Here is a 16355-nt window from a genome sequence, read left to right as displayed (position 1 = left end):
TAAATAAAAAACATAATATAACAAAAAAAAAAAACCAAACAAACAAACAAAAAACAAAGAGATTCAAATTTAGTTTCACATGCTAACGTAATATAACAAATCAACCAACCAAACATCACATAATAGTCATAGAAAGCAAAAAAAGTTAGGAGAATCTATCATATAAATAAGTAGCATAATCTTCAAAAAAAGTTAAGAAAATCTATCATATAAAGATGTAGCAAAATCTTCAAATGTCTACTGCTTTTGCTGAAATTGTTGCATCATTTGCATCATCTGTTCTTGAATTTGTGCTTGCATTTGTGCTTGCATTTTTCTTTGCATTTCCATCATTTTTTCTTCAAACTCTTCTTTCACTTCTTCACATGTCTTCTTTTGAACTTCTATCAACCTCTCTTCAAATGTTTCTTTCACATGTGAGAGTTCATCTTTCACATTTGAGAGTTCTTCAATTGCAGTTGTAAACTTTTGTTCTACAGCTATTAGCATCTCTTGGCCGTTTTCAAGTTGTGTTGAAAGAATAACTCCTAATCGTCTTCTACTAGTAGAACCAAAGATTGAGGTAGGAGTAGGACCAAATCCATACCCTCGAACACGACCATGCCTCTCTAGACCCATGACTTGAGTATATATCTCATCTACATATGTAGATGCTACAGATGTAGATGATACAGATGTAGATGCTCCAGATGCTGCAGAAGTAGAAGAAGATGTCCCCTCAAGTTGGGATAGTAATTGTTGAAATTGATCCTGGAATTATAAAAAACAAAAAAAAAAAAAATTGTTAGACTTTTAAAATAATTTAGTATGAGGCTATGATTGAAATACAAGTATATAAAATTTATTTACTTCATTACCATAATCTCCTTAGAATGATCATCAACAGGCATCCCATCTTTTCTTGTGTGTGTCAGGGCAAACATCTCAATTCTATTGGGCTCACTTCGATCCTCCTTCTTTTGTGTCTATTCTTATAAGTAAAACAATTGAGTTATTTATGATGAATTATTTATGTACAAACAAATCATATTAATAATAAATTTCAACCTGTTCATATCGAATTTGAGCATAACTTTTTGATCCCGATGTATGCTTTATCACTTGTTTTGCCCTATTTGCCTTGTTTTTTTCTGAGATATCCTACATCAATTAAAAAATAGCAAGTCACCTATATAGGTAATAGAAACATAATAAAAGTTATATACATGAAGTATTAGGTTAGATATAACTAATAAATATCATTTTATGTGAATATGAGTATCATAAGATACATTATCAAGAAAAGATCATTATCTTTACCTTGGCCTCAAGTGTACCCCAAAAGTGGATGAGCCACCTCCAATCATCATCCGATAAGTGTGAAGGTCGATGGCACAATCTTTCCTCATCTGTATTATAAGGGTCATAATACTTGGCCTTCATTTTATTTCTATAGCTTCTAAACAAATTTTCACAACATTGAAGAATGTAGCTCTTACATGTTTCTTCTAGTTCATATTTTTCCTGTATTGCATTAAAATTCATGTTTAAATAAGAGGTATCATTTTTAAAAAATAACATTACAATTTAGATTGAATAGTAACTAGCATATACCAATACTAAGGCCCAAATCTTTTCCTTCACATCTTCACTAACATGATTCCAATCTTGAACTTAGATGGGTACATTGTGTTGAGATCGCACCAATGTTCCCATATAGCTTGACAATCTTTCCCCTTTTCCATCATAAACAACTTGCCCTCTGGTATTGAATCGTGTAGTTTTTTTTTCCCCGGGTTTCATACTAAGTAAATCTAAGTTACGTGTTAGGCCACGTGTCCTCTTTTTGCTAGAGGATGAACCTATTAAGAGTAATAATGAAATTAAAAGAAACATAATTTACTTATCTTATATAAAATTAAACATTAAAAACCTATCATTCAAGAAATTAAATATATGTAAACACATTTATCATATGTAAAGTTAAACATCATCTTCTTAATCATACCAACAACAGAAGGATCTGAAGAATCAGAAGGATCAGAACTACTAGGAGTAGTAGTTGCAGTAGGTTGTATGTCTAAGAGTTGTTGTAGATTGTCCAACTCATCTTCTGGAGACACTATTTGTACTCTCCTCTTCGATGTGACATTTCCTACATAATAAAGTAAATTAGAAAAAGTAATACAAAATAAGTTACATAAATAATTGAAATAAATTACAATTTGTATATCTGGTAAGTATATATTTATGTACTTACCAATACTATTAGCTACACATCATCTATATCATCATCATGAATGAATTCATTATCTCTTTCAACAATGTTTTTTTGTCGTGATAGTAGAACATCTGTTTGGATAGTTTCTCCTGCAATATCATTTCTATCCCAATTGATTAAATCATTCTCGATCAACTCATGCACATCACGTTGACTATGAAGTGTTATAAGTTGTTGATATGGCTCTGGATCATTAGTAGATACTTTCTGATTCATATCATTAACCCCTCGAGTTTGTATCTCTACAACAGTGTGCCAATTTTCCTCATTTGAATTTTGAACATAGAAGACTTGTTTTGCTTGAGATGCAAGCACAAATGGTTCATCTGTGCATATGGTACATTCAAAATTCAAACACGTGAACCCATATTCATCCTTCTTCATTCCCCTTCCACTATTGATTACATCCCACCAGTCACACTTGAATAAAATAACTCTATTTCCACCAAGGTAATGTAACTCAATTACATCAGTTAGCACACCATAGTAAGAAACATGACCAGGAATTGGGTTCTTATCTCTTGCACTTGCAAAGCTTGATACCTCTGCGGTCACAACAACTCCACTATTTTGAGTTTTTTTTTCCTTTTTCTCGTTCTCTTGTGTGAAATCTGAACCCATTAATGATGTATCCTTTATAACATGTAACTGATGTACTTGGTCCACGAGACAATGATAGTATGTGTTCAGAAATTAGACCTTCATGTCACATTTGTATAATCTATATATTCAAATATAAGATGTTAATACATTTATGTGTATTAGATAATAGAACAATTTATGTAGTGCATGAACTTACACGTTCTTCAAACCAACTAATGAATTCTCTTCTGTGAATCAAATCTACATCTCGTGCACGAATACGAGGCTTAACCCTTATAGATTGCTTATGCTCTCTGATAAAAATGAAAAAATTAATTATAATGCTCACAAAGACCAAAATTAAATTTTTGTATGAGAATTAATATAAAGTTTTATTCAAATAAGTGTCTTACTCAATAAATGACGTCACTTCCTCACAATTAGTCAACACATATAAATGTGCTTAGGACCATTCTTCTGTGCTAAGAACACGAGATGTTGACTTTCCTATTGTACGTCCCATGCATTTGAAAATGGTTAACCCTCCACCATTTGTTATGTTATTTTCAATGACATAATTTCTTTCTTCACGATCATGCTTCATTTCAACATCATGCAAATATCTTGAACAAAAGGTTGTACATTCTTCTGCTATGTACCCCTCTGCAATAGAACCTTCTGGACGACTCTTATTATAGACACAAGACTTTAATGTACGTAAATACCTATCATTCCATAACATGATAGATTTGTTTCATGAACTATATGAAACCTAATATACATAAGATTAATTGAATGAGAACATACCGCTCAATAGGATACATCCATCGATATTGCACTGGTCCAGCGATCTTTGCCTCACTTGCAAGATGAATAGGTAAATGCACCATAACATCAAAGAATGATGGAGGAAATATTCTTTCTAATTTGCAAAGTATGACTATTATGTCATTCTCAAGGTGCTCTAATTGATTAGTCTTTAACACTTTAGAACACAACTGTTTGAAGAAACTACATAGTTCAATTATAACAGCACAAACATTCTTATGTAGAACTCCTCGAATTGCAAGTGGAAGGAGTTGTTGCATGAGAACATGACAATCATGAGACTTCAACCCAAATATCTTTCTTTCATTCACTTGTACACACCGAGATATGTTAGAAGCATAACCATCTAGAACCTTTACTTCTTTCAAAAATTTACAGAATTCCTTTTTTTCATTTGAAGTTAGTGAATAGCATGCAGCAGGCAACATAACCCTATTCCCTCTTTGTATGGGGTGAAGTTGATCTCTGATACCCATAGCTTGCAAATCAAGACGACTATTGAAGTTATCCTTCGATTTACCATCGATACTCAACAAGGTGCCAACTATACTGTCACATATATTCTTTTCAATATGCATTACATCCAAATTGTGACGCAAAATGAGGGTTTTCCAATATGGCAATTGGAAAAAAAATGCTTTTTTTTTTTCCAATTATGTTTAAGTTCAACATGTTCTCTTTTTCTTTTTGCTGACATCTTATTTTTTGATGTCTTCCCTAAAGTAATATGTTCCATTCCATCTAATTGATGTAGAACATCTTCCCCAGACAAATGTTTAGGTGCTGCTCTATGCTCTTCATTTCCATCAAAGGACTTTTTATCACGTCGAAATCTATGATCAATCGGCAAAAATCGACGATGACCCATGTAACACCATTTCCGTCCATTTTGTAATCGATATGAAAAACAATCCTTATTACAAATAGGACAAGCAAATTTCCCTTTAGTACTCCAACCCGAAAGATTTGCATATGCAAGAAAATCATTGATGGTCCATAATATAGCTGCACGCATACAAAAATTTTGTTTTGTTGAAGCATCATATGTTTCAACTCCAACCTCCCATAAGTCATTCAACTCATCTATCAATGGTTGTAAGTATATGTCAATGTCATTCCCAGGTGCAGTTGGACCAAGAATAAGTAGTGACAACATGAAGAATGTTTGTTTCATATACATCCAAGGTGGTAAGTTATATGGAATAAGAACCACCGGCCACATACTATATGAAATTGACATATTCCCAAAAGGATTGAACCCATCACTTGCTAAATCGAGCCTAACATTTCGAGGTTCTAGTGCAAATGAAGGGTGTACATTATCAAAAATTTTCCAAGCCAAAGAGTCCACTGGATGCCTCATCATCTCACCTTCCATGCGACCATCAACATGCCATTTCATGTGAGAAGTTGTCTTAGATGACATATATAACCTTTGAAGCCTTGGTTTTAAGGGAAAATAACACAAGACCTTAGCAGGAATTTTCTTTTTCTTTACTGACTTAGTGAACTCATCTGTAGAATGATCATCACTCGATTTCCATCTGGAGACACCACAAACAACACACTCATTTGCATTTGCATGCTCTTTTGAATACAACATGCAATCTGAGGGGCATGCATCAATTTTGATATAATGAAAGCCAAGGTCACGAAGCATTTTTTTTGCTTCATAATAGTTGTCTGGCAATGTCTCACCCTCAGGAAGTGCTTCCTTCAACAATTCAAGCAACATTGTAAAAGACTTATTGCTCCATCCATTAAGACACTTCATATGAAATAATCTTATGATAAAAGACAACTTTGTGAATTTTTTACACCCTGGATATAGTTCGTGATCTGCTTCTCTTAACAAATTATAAAATTTGTTTGCATCCTTATTCGGTTTTTCAAACTCCTCATGCACATGTGGACTTCGTTCAGATTCCTCATTTGGCATTGATATTCCAAATGCATCATTTAACATTTCTTCCATCTCATCATGCATATCAGACTCATTAGTGCTAGTATTCGCAGGTTCACAAAACTCATATTCCCCATGCATTAACCATCGCACATAATTTCTAGCTATCCCATTGTCCAGCAAATGGTCATACATGATTTTTCGCTTCTGCATAACACAATTATTGCAACGAATGCAAGGACATGGGAGCATTTCTTTTCCAGGTGCATTGGTAAAGGCAAAATCTAATAACTCCAAAACTCCTTTATGATATTCACTACTTACTCTTAACTTCTGCATCCAACTCTTATCTATTGGCATTTTTCTCGTACTTCCTCAAATTAAACCCTTCAATCACATAACAATGAATCTTCATATCAACTTATAATGAATGTGATATGTTTTTTATCATCTCAAACTCCTATATTTGGTAGTGGTTCCTATCCCATTTAGAAATACATAATCCCTATGAATCAATCACTAACATGCTTAGTTTCATTTTGATAAAATTTTGGCAGCATTTCTCCATAGTTTTCCAAGTACACAAATTGGCTAAGGTATAAACATACTATTAGTTAGCTTAACTAATCTGCTAACAATATGTCACCTTGTCCAAATATGCACCCAGAGAACAAAGGGAACCACTGTCAAATCTTATCAATATGTTAAAGCATAAGCGTGTGATTTCATAGATATTATGTATTTCCAAACTGTCCAAACGGACAATTCAAGCATCATTTGCAGACAATTCTACCAATCATATACAAAACATATAGGTTGAAAACTTGAATATGACCACAATAAATAATCATATCCACACGTCTACAACTAATATGTTTTTAATATATGATAAAAGAGACATTTGTCAAGCAAGGATACTTGAACGGGAATTCTAGGGTTTTCTAATATGAAAATGAGTAAATGATAAAATTAATGACAAATAATATTAGAAAAAAAAAGATAAAAACACACAATGAGACTAACACATTCGATAATTTATATAAATGAATTACTAATATTTCTATTGCATAAAATCAACGAGGGTTAGTTCACAAGTAACAATAATAAAATATAAAATCATAGATAAGGCCTCACAATAGATGCAACATATGCATATCTTATATCATGAAGTAGCGAAAGGGTAAGGTATAAATAAGATGAAACAAAACAAAAATTTTCTTAATTTTCTAATTTGGGTGCAAAACAAAAATTTTCTAAATATTCCTATTCTTTTTCTAGAATAGGTTTGATATTATTTTTATTTATTTATTTTTAATAAAAATGGTTTTTGTTGAGAAGTTGTTTTGGAAGTAGGATATTAGTTGAGAGTATATTTAATTAAAAATATTATATAAGTTTACTATCTTTAAACTTTAAAAACTAATTACTTTATTTTAAATAAATAAAAAAGACACAACTTATAAATTAAATCATAAAAAGAAATATATAAATTTGAGATTAGATTTTATTTGTATCACTTTTAAAATTTTAATTTTTTATTTTTTGCTTTTCACAATAATTAAAAATGTAAATATTTCACTAAAGTCAAGCATGGTTTAATTAATAGTTCTTAAATTATATTTGGGAATTCAAAGATAAAAAAAATTATTTTCTCCATCTATTTTTCATGACGGTACATATAATATAATTAATAGTTCTTAAATTATAATTTTCTTTATGTCTACTTTTTATGTTTTTTATCTACTTAAAATATCATGAATTTTAGATTATAATATATATGCAGATTCATATATAAACCCAATTTTTTATAAATAATTCATTTAAAAATTTTGTGAAATGCATTTTTTCATAAGTCACATAATTATTTCCTTAAAATATCAAGAATTTTAGATTATAATATATATGTAGATTCAGGGCCTATATCCAACTCAGCATTAGTGGCTGTAACGTGTAGCTCATGTGGATTGGGGGTTTGGTTGATTGCCAACTCAAACTCTATCCAAAAAAATAAAATTATATATATGTATATATTAAAGGAATTTGGAATCAATGAAAATTAAATGTATTCGGTCAAAATTTTAATAAATCACGTATAGGAAGTTTTATCTAATCTAATTTATTACCTAAATTCAATTCAAACTCTTTTTTTTTTTTTTCTTTTTTTAAGAAAAGTGGGTTTTGACTCACTTATTTTTAAAAATATATAAAAAAATAAAAAATAATTATTTGTATATATAAAATAAAATATCTACTTGTATCTCTTATTTGTATCTCGACGCCTATAAAATAGTTGCCAATTAAGCTAATCAATAATCCATCCTTTATTATTTTATTCATTTCATAATTCTAATTTATAAAATTTCTTTAATCATGTAAGTTTGGATGCATTGAGGGATTTACTTTAACTTTAATTAATCTACCATTGCAATCTAGTTTGCACCACCATTGTAAATTTCTTTATTTATTTTAGGATGGAAATGATTTGATTATGACATGATGTCATGCCACATGGAAAATCATTAAATTTTAGGGGACTTACGGTGGGAGCTATTACATACTTAAGTTTCATTCTATATTATTAATTGTATAATGAATTTATTTAGAAAGAATTATGATTCAAAATTTTTAATAGCATGTTTGATAATTATTTTTAAAAAGAGTTTTATAAAAGAGTTTTAATAATTATGTTTAATAAAACAAAAGAATATTTAAAAATTTTAAATATTTTTAAAATAAATTTTATATATAATTGTGGACCCGCATTTTTCACGTGCGTCCCCACTCGATCGGCGAGACTCGCTTTTTATTATGTGAAAAAATATTTAGTTTTGGAAAAGTTAGAGTCGCCACTTATTTTATTTTTATTTTAAAGGGAAAATAAAATGAGAAAGAAAAACCCTAAAATGTGACTCCATAATTTTTGGAAAAGGCATGTCTTTGAAAAAAACCCAAGTCTAGGTCCGGGGATCAGGTTACTTATTGGGAAGGTACCTTTAGGAGATAGCACCCCTCTAAGCCCTTTTAAGGTCTCTATTGACTAAGTTGAGGGAAATATAGCGATTAACCGGTTAATCATGGATACCTAAGTGGGCTAGGCAATTTTCGAAAAAATAGCATGCTTAGCAGGAAAACCAATCACAATCATGAAAAAGATTTAAGGTATGTACCTAGACTGCTTCTTAAGCACTATCATAAGACATCAAAGGTTAGTTTGAAAATACGATGCATAATATGCATTTTTATCAAAGATGATCAAACAAGCATCAAGGCAATCAATCATGGCATCAAACATGGACATGGCTCATGATAACATACACATTTATAGAATTTTAGAGTTTGAGGGCAAGAAGAGTGTACCTGGATAGCAAGCTAAAGCGCCTTTATGGAAAACAAGGTTAACCCAATAACAAGTATGAAACAAATTCATGTATATCATCAAGAGAAATAAAAATAATAATAAAAATCAATCAGATATTAAACAAACAATATGGAAGAGGGTATCAAGAATGTCGGGCCCCCACCAAAGCCCTAATTAATTTTGCATGAGTTGATTCTATGAATTCCATTATTTGGAATCATGAAGTTTATTCATGCTTGTTGAAAATCAAGAAAATTAGTTGAAAATCAAATAAAATAGTGAAGACGCATGCCGGAAGGAAAATGGCAGCAAAAGGGTGTTGAAATTTAGATTTCAATGCCTAGAGAAGGTCTAAAGATGATTCTCTAAAATCAGGTTTATTTGGATGAAAACGATTTTTGAAAACACAATTCAAAACATGTAAAATCACGAGGAAAGCAAGAGGGGTGTGAAAGGAAGAGAGTAGTGTGCACCAGACCGATCATGGCGAATGGGGTTTGGGGGTTTGGCTGTGACTGTGTTGCTGGTGGTTGTGTGAAGAGATCTCCGTATACTGCTGGCATGACTGGAAACGAACTGTCCATATTCATTTCAGAGTCAAAGCTCATAGGGTTTGATACATGATTTCATCAGCAATGTCGTCTGGATTCAACTTTAGTTTCTCGAGATCACAATTTAAATCATCAACTAGAGCTTGTAGTGTGGCAGTAGGTCTTAATTCCATATCAGATTTCCTGCGTTGCTACTCAGCTCCATAAGTTGGAGGTTCATTCTCAGATTTGTCAATATACCCAACTTCAGCTATTGAGTTGTTTTTATGCATGGCGATCATCAAAGGTCCTAAAAACAATGCTACTGTGCTCTTTCCACTTTTAGTTTCACTGTTGGGTGAAGAAGCTGACTATTCATTGGCAATTTGTTGGCATGTCTTAAAGCTCCTTATTCATGGAATTCCACCGTTTGAAGACGAAGTTGTCAATTCCCAAGCTAAATCGATAAAACAGCTTTGTATCATGACTTCCCATCCTTTCCATATCATTACAATTCCTACCCAGAGAGAGTCCTCCTTCTGTATCTAATGAAAAAAGATATGGCATTTGAAGTGTTCTTTACTTATTGCACAAGATTTTGGTCTTCTCACTTCCGATTTTCTCTGTTTTGAAGCCCTGCTTGCTGACCTTTACTACCAGGTGGGTTCTATTTAGCTATTGGGTTCCAAATTGAAACCTGCCATTGCTGTCTGGAAAACAAATTCTGAGGAAAGTATAATGAAAGAGGTAGACCAGATGCCAATCGTATGAAGCTGGTGATGCTAATTCAGCTACAGATATTAGAGGAAGGAGATTGGTGGTGACGGGGCTCCATATGGCTGACCAACATGTCCAACAATTGGAATCTAGGAACTGGTCTGATCGCTGTTGTTTTGGAATTCTGGTTGTCATTTCCATGAGCTGAATCCAGAGACTTGTCTGAAAAATTCGAATGAAATCCGACACCGTAGGCAACTATAATAGCAAACGAAAACAAACATGAGGAGAACATTTGGCAAGAGGTCTTGATGGGATTCCAAATCTTGAAGATGAAACCATTCTCTCAGTATGAACCTTGGTGAAGACCCCTACTTCCATTTCATGTCCGAATTTGTCCTTTCCTTTCTCGTCCCCAACTACCTTTTTGCTCCCACTCTTGGTTCATTTTTGCATGTCTTGTATTTATTCTACCAGTTAACTGTAGGGCTAGACACAATCTGGCATCGTCCATATTTTAAGACTCCGTCAACTCTTGTCATGAGAAACATCATACTGTATTCTTTGAGGTGCAATCAATCTCCTTTAGTAAACTTTTCGAAATCTGAGCGAATTCATGTATGAACCGTCCAAGTATCCTCTGTTTATGTGACAAGATGTCAATCATCCATAAAATTGTTTTGAAACCGTCTCAGCATTTACTTTGGCTTCATTTATAAGCTCCTCCTGTACATTCTTGAGCATGGAAGAACTCTCAATTGGTTTTAGAAAAGAGCAAAGAGTTGCTGCAGCATATGAAAGGGAAGCGTCTGATATTTCAGTTTTAAAATATTCTCTCCCACTGTTGAAAGGAGGCTGGTTAGGAGCGCTCTGCTCTAGCTCCGGTGACTCATCTTGGGTAGCTACTGAAATTCTAGGGACTGGTCCAAAGTCTATCTCACAATAAGGATGGTGTCTATCCTCTTCAGACATTAAGAACATATTTGACAGAGGATATGTGTCATCGTCACTTTTAGCATGTTGAATCTCTTGAAATGTTTCTTCCTCCTGCTCAAACCTCTTAGCTGCAACTTCCATTTCTGAAATGTCTTCCCTCACAGAGAGAGAGAGATGATTATGATTGCTCTCACATGGTAACTTAAACGAGTCAACATCATGGCGAAAGCACTCAAGATGCAAGCAATAGTTGTAGTTGAGATATGCGACATAGCAGTCACGTTTGCATAGGTTGTAGAGAACAGTTTTACTAGAATTTAGAAATATTGTTGTGCATGCCCTTGATTTCATTAAAGCCTAGTGAGCATTGTGCTGGAATCGCATCAGATTCACAAAAGAAAGCTTCATGGAATGTTGAGATGCCGAGTCAGTAGATGAATAATCCGGGTCTTCAAGTTCTAAACTCGTATAGAAAAGCATTACTTCTTTGCACCGGAGTTCCTCACGAGAAAGGAGAGACGTCCTGTTAAGAAGTGCATACATAGAATTAAAGAAGGAGGAAGGAATAGCACGCAAGCCATTATTCCTCTGGAGCAATAATGTTGAGAGATTGTCACAGCTTAGAGATTCTGGTATAGTACAGGGTTGGTTGTCCATCAAAGAGATTCGACTTGCACCTTTCCACTTTTCCGGATCTGTGAAATTTTGTAATCCCTCACATGGTTTTGCCAAAAAAACTTCAAGCCATCACTTTGCAAAGAGATTTTAAGAGCCATTTTTCGAAGAATTCTGTTCATCTTAATACATTTCCCCTTGTCACTTCTCTCTAACAATGATAGGTTGATAAGATCATCCAATATGACATATCCTATGTGACGTGCCTCTCTAAATGTACCATAAACAAAACCTTCAGCATTCCAGCACTCTAAGAGGTAATCTACATTAATATCATATTCTCCTGGAAATAGCGCACAATACAGATAACAAGCCTTCGTTGTGTCACTATCTAAATAATCATAACAAAACTTCAGGGATTCAATCACTTGATTCAAGCCTTTAATATCCTCCCATCTTTGTAGACGTTTCAATCCATCTCTCCAACTGGAAATACCAGAATCAATTTGCACTTTATTTTTCAAGAAGGTCCTGGCTACCATCTCTATCACCAGGGGTAAACCACCACACTCTCTCACCACCTGTTCAGCAACTTGTTTAATTTGTTGGGAGCAAATAGACCAAACAAAATTTTTTCTTGAACATGTTGAGAGTTTCATATTCTGATAATGGTTTCACATTGATTAGCTCATCAGCTTCCATGTCCTTGCAAATGTTACGGATCTTACCTACCAACAGCAACTTGCTCTCCTGAATGTCATCGATTCTCATTACTTCATGTAGATTAATAAAGTCATAGACTTCATCTAGAAGAATCAAACACTTCTTTCCCTCTAGCACTTCATAAATTCTCTGAGAATTTTCCTCAATGCTAACAGTGCCCTCCATATTCATTTTTAGTTTCTGCGTGATTGCATCTTGTAACTTTTTTATGCTCCACTCCTTTGAGACGGTTACCTAGATGACAATATCAAACATTTTAACAATATCTTGATGATCGTTCAAGTTCTGCGTTACTATGGTTTTCCCAAATCCCAATGTTCCCCAGATTCCTATTCTTCTTATTTGCTCATCCTCTAGAAAACTCACTACATCTTCTACAACTTTGTGCAATGATGAGTTGTCTTCTATCTTCGGTGCATGTATTTTCCTGACAGGTTCTGGCAATTCCTCGGTCCATAGTCTTCTTTTATCATGTCTTCCCAAAAGACTTCAAACTTGATTATGCTTCTTCGCCATGACTTTGCTAAGATATGAGTGTTCCCAAAAACGAACCAGCCTCCATTTTAACATTTAGATTGAGTAACTCATCCAAATTGTTATCTGAAGTGCTTGCCAGACCAATTGAGTTCTTTCCTGATTCTAGGCTCACTCCATTCGTAGCAACTACATATTGAATCTCAGAGTCACCCTCCATGCTTCCCAAACCAAACTGACCATTATCAAAATCACAGGAAGACGGATACAAGAGTAGCAAGATGGATGCCCAAAAAAATACTCCTCTGATTCTCACTTTTCTGCCCAGTTCCTTCTTTTGCGCCTCTCCTCAAGACAAACCAAGAATTTCCCCCAAACCCAATGGATTTTAAATTCTGACCCCATGGCTTCCATGAACAGAGGATAGGTATGGCCCAAGAGGAGCCAAGCAGGTAAACAAACTACTAAATGAGGTCTCTTTTCATGTTTTAATCAAAGGGCCAAAAGCAGGTGAAAGAGACAGGGGGCAAAAACATGATTCTCATACATTACGCAATGAAGATGAATCATATTGAAGATGAATCTCAAGGAAGACCAAAGATGCAGTATATGAACAGGGTAAAATCTAGTCTATCAATAAACTTAAACAGCAACAAGCAACAAGCAATGTCCGTATATCCAATATTCACGCCCAATCAGCAAAATAAATGCTCAAAACCATCAACGAATCATCAATAATAGAATAGGATGAAGCATAGGAAATAGTTGAAAACGCACCTGGGCAGTCTTGGCTGCAATGGCTTGGCACTCGGCTATCTTTTTTTTCTTCCGTCTGAAGACCACTCCCAGATAAAAATCAAAATCCACCTTTTCTCGGTCACTCCTTCTTCCTTCTTCCCTATGAAATCTTCCGATGCGTGCTGCCCGTCCTTCCCTCTGTGCTTCTCCTCAAGACAATCCCGGAATCCCCCCAAAAGGATACTCCTTTCTCCCTCTCCTTTCTCCAATGCGTATTGAAAGTTTTCTTAAAAAAAATCTCATTTCCTACTATCTTCCTTCTTCTCCCTACCAAAACTCCAATACGTGCTGCCTGTCCTTCCCTCTGTGCTTCTCCTTAAGACAATCCTTTAATCTCCCAAAAGAATACTCCTTTCTCCAATGCGTGTCCTCTCCCCTCTATTCTTTTCCTTTTCTCACCTATATATATCACCCCTTAAGACCTAAATTTGTTTCCAAAAAGGAAAATTCTCCTCTTTCATTTCTTCTTCTCTTCTTTTTTTTTTAAATCTTCCAATCAAAAGCAATCTTCCCAATTTCAAATTCCCCTCCAAAACCTTCCAAGGAGAGTCCCACCTTCCTTAAACTCCAATGGTAAGTTTCCTTGCAAAAACATGAAATTCTTGAAGTTAAATAATTGAATGAATAGATAAGCAAGTAAATAAATTAGGAAACGGTAAAAAATAAATAAATAAATGAACAGAAATAAATAATAAATAAATAAATAAGTTAAGGAAAATAATATAAAGAGGAAGATAACCAATAAAAAGTGAATGATAATCATAAAACTAAAACTAAAAATAAAATAAAATAAAATAAAAATAAACCAATAAACAAAAGCCGAGCCCAAAAGCCATGTAACCATGCAAGTCATACAAGTCACACTAAAAATGTCCAAATGGGCCAAGTGTGCCTAAACGGCCTATGATGAGACTAAGTGGGCCTGGGGTGGTGCCTAATGGGCTAAGTGTATCTAAAAGCTATCCTAAAAACAAGAAAAGCCTAAGTCTAAGTTAGGGCTGCCAAGGGTCACAATAAGGGATCAAATAATCCCTCAACCAAAGTCTCCAAGGTGACTCAGAAAAAGGTAAGTGGTGAGTAGTACTGGGCCACCAAGGAACTACTGTGGAGCACTGAAAACGAACTTAAAGACATGTGTTAAAGAGACAAAATTGAGGGTCTACAATAATATTTTATTTTATATGTTCATATAATTATTTTTTAAAACAGTTATTTGTATACAAACTTTTCCATAATTATTTGTATCTCTTATTATATAATTAATAGTTCTTAAATTATTTTTTTTTTTATCTACTTTTTTTTTTTTTTTATCTACTTAAAATATCATGGATTTTAGATAGTTGGTAATATGAGTTCCCAAAGCTAAAAAAATATTATTGAAAAGGCAATTTAAGATTACTTTAAAAAAAAAAAAGATAATTTTAATTTAAATTTAAAATTGTCTTTTAAAAAATATTTTAATATTTAATTGAAAAGGCAATTTCCTAATACACTTAATGGGTATCATAAAATTTAAAATAATTTTTAGGACTATCTTAAAAAATATTTGTTTAAATTACCATATCCTTAACTAAAGTGTGACATATGGTATAAAAATCTATCTTACATAGAAAATAATATTCATAAAAGTGATGTGTCTTAATTGTATGACTATTTGATATACAAATAAAATATTTAAAATTTTGTAAAATATTATTGTTTGTGAGACTCATAAATAGGACAAAAAAAACAAAGAAACAAAGCTACAGAAACCTGGAGTATGGAATATATGGTTTTAATCCATATCAACATGTTCACAAACTCAAAGCTATAGAAACAAAGAAAAAACAACATTGTTGAAAACTAATCAAATTTTCAACATAATAATTAAACCCAATGGAAATAGACAATTGAAGAGAATGCAACAAACAAAAGAAAAATTCTTTCATTACACAATAACAATGGAAATAAACCCAATAATTTTTTTTATCAGAATTAAATCATAGAAAAAATAGAGAGAGAAACTAGAGAGAAATTGCACCTTAGGAAGTAATTAAGTGTGGTTTTTCCAAAAGCACCAAAACCCTATAACAATGGAAATAAACCCAATAAAATGAAAATAAACCCAATAACAATGGAATCTCAAACCTAATCACAAACATTTCCAAAATACCAATTAACAAAACTCAAAAAAAAAAATCCCAAAACTCACCAAAACCTAGAGAGAAACGATTTTTATGGGAGTTTCTTGGAGGTGGCTTTGGCTTTACGGACCATAGATTCCATGGGGCTTCTTCGGCATGGCTTCCATAAGCTTTTTCCAGCAATGGCTTCCTCCAAGCAATGGGGGCTATGGGTAGGTTTTGTGGGTTTTATGGCCGTGGGTTTTGGAGAGGAAGAGAAAATGGGTTTTGTTGGCAGGAGAGAAAGGCTTTTATATGGGAAATGTTTGCAGGAGAAGGGTTTTACTCAATGGTTAAAATGGGTTAAAACGTTGCCTGTGTCTTTTATATTAGAAAGTCAATGGTTAAGGCCCACATAGTTAAAATATTATATTGGAAAGTGATGTGAGACTTTATATTCATGGCTTTATATATGGTTATTATCAAATCTCATTTTAACATTTTATGGGTTAAAATGTTGACCGTGGTT

The 16355-nt window shown here is 33.3% G+C and overlaps 2 long non-coding RNA genes across 2 annotated transcripts; both read right to left on the bottom strand.

Annotated features, from left to right (window-relative positions):
• Positions 1-1389: 1389 nt before the first annotated feature.
• LOC117927218 lies at positions 1390-2102 on the bottom strand. The gene is made up of 3 exons (XR_004653308.1): positions 1988-2102; positions 1594-1841; positions 1390-1503 (listed from the first exon to the last, which is right to left on the bottom strand). It is a non-coding gene; the product is annotated as an uncharacterized LOC117927218 (long non-coding RNA).
• Positions 2103-2114: 12 nt separating this feature from the next.
• On the bottom strand, positions 2115-16034 carry LOC117927217. The gene is made up of 3 exons (XR_004653307.1): positions 15916-16034; positions 15745-15788; positions 2115-2134 (listed from the first exon to the last, which is right to left on the bottom strand). It is a non-coding gene; the product is annotated as an uncharacterized LOC117927217 (long non-coding RNA).
• Positions 16035-16355: the final 321 nt, after the last annotated feature.

The sequence above is a fragment of the Vitis riparia genome, chromosome 12, assembly GCF_004353265.1.
Source record: "Vitis riparia cultivar Riparia Gloire de Montpellier isolate 1030 chromosome 12, EGFV_Vit.rip_1.0, whole genome shotgun sequence".
NCBI lineage: Eukaryota > Viridiplantae > Streptophyta > Magnoliopsida > Vitales > Vitaceae > Vitis > Vitis riparia.
Note: the sequence above shows the minus strand (reverse complement) of the source record. Positions and strands in the feature narration are given on the sequence as shown.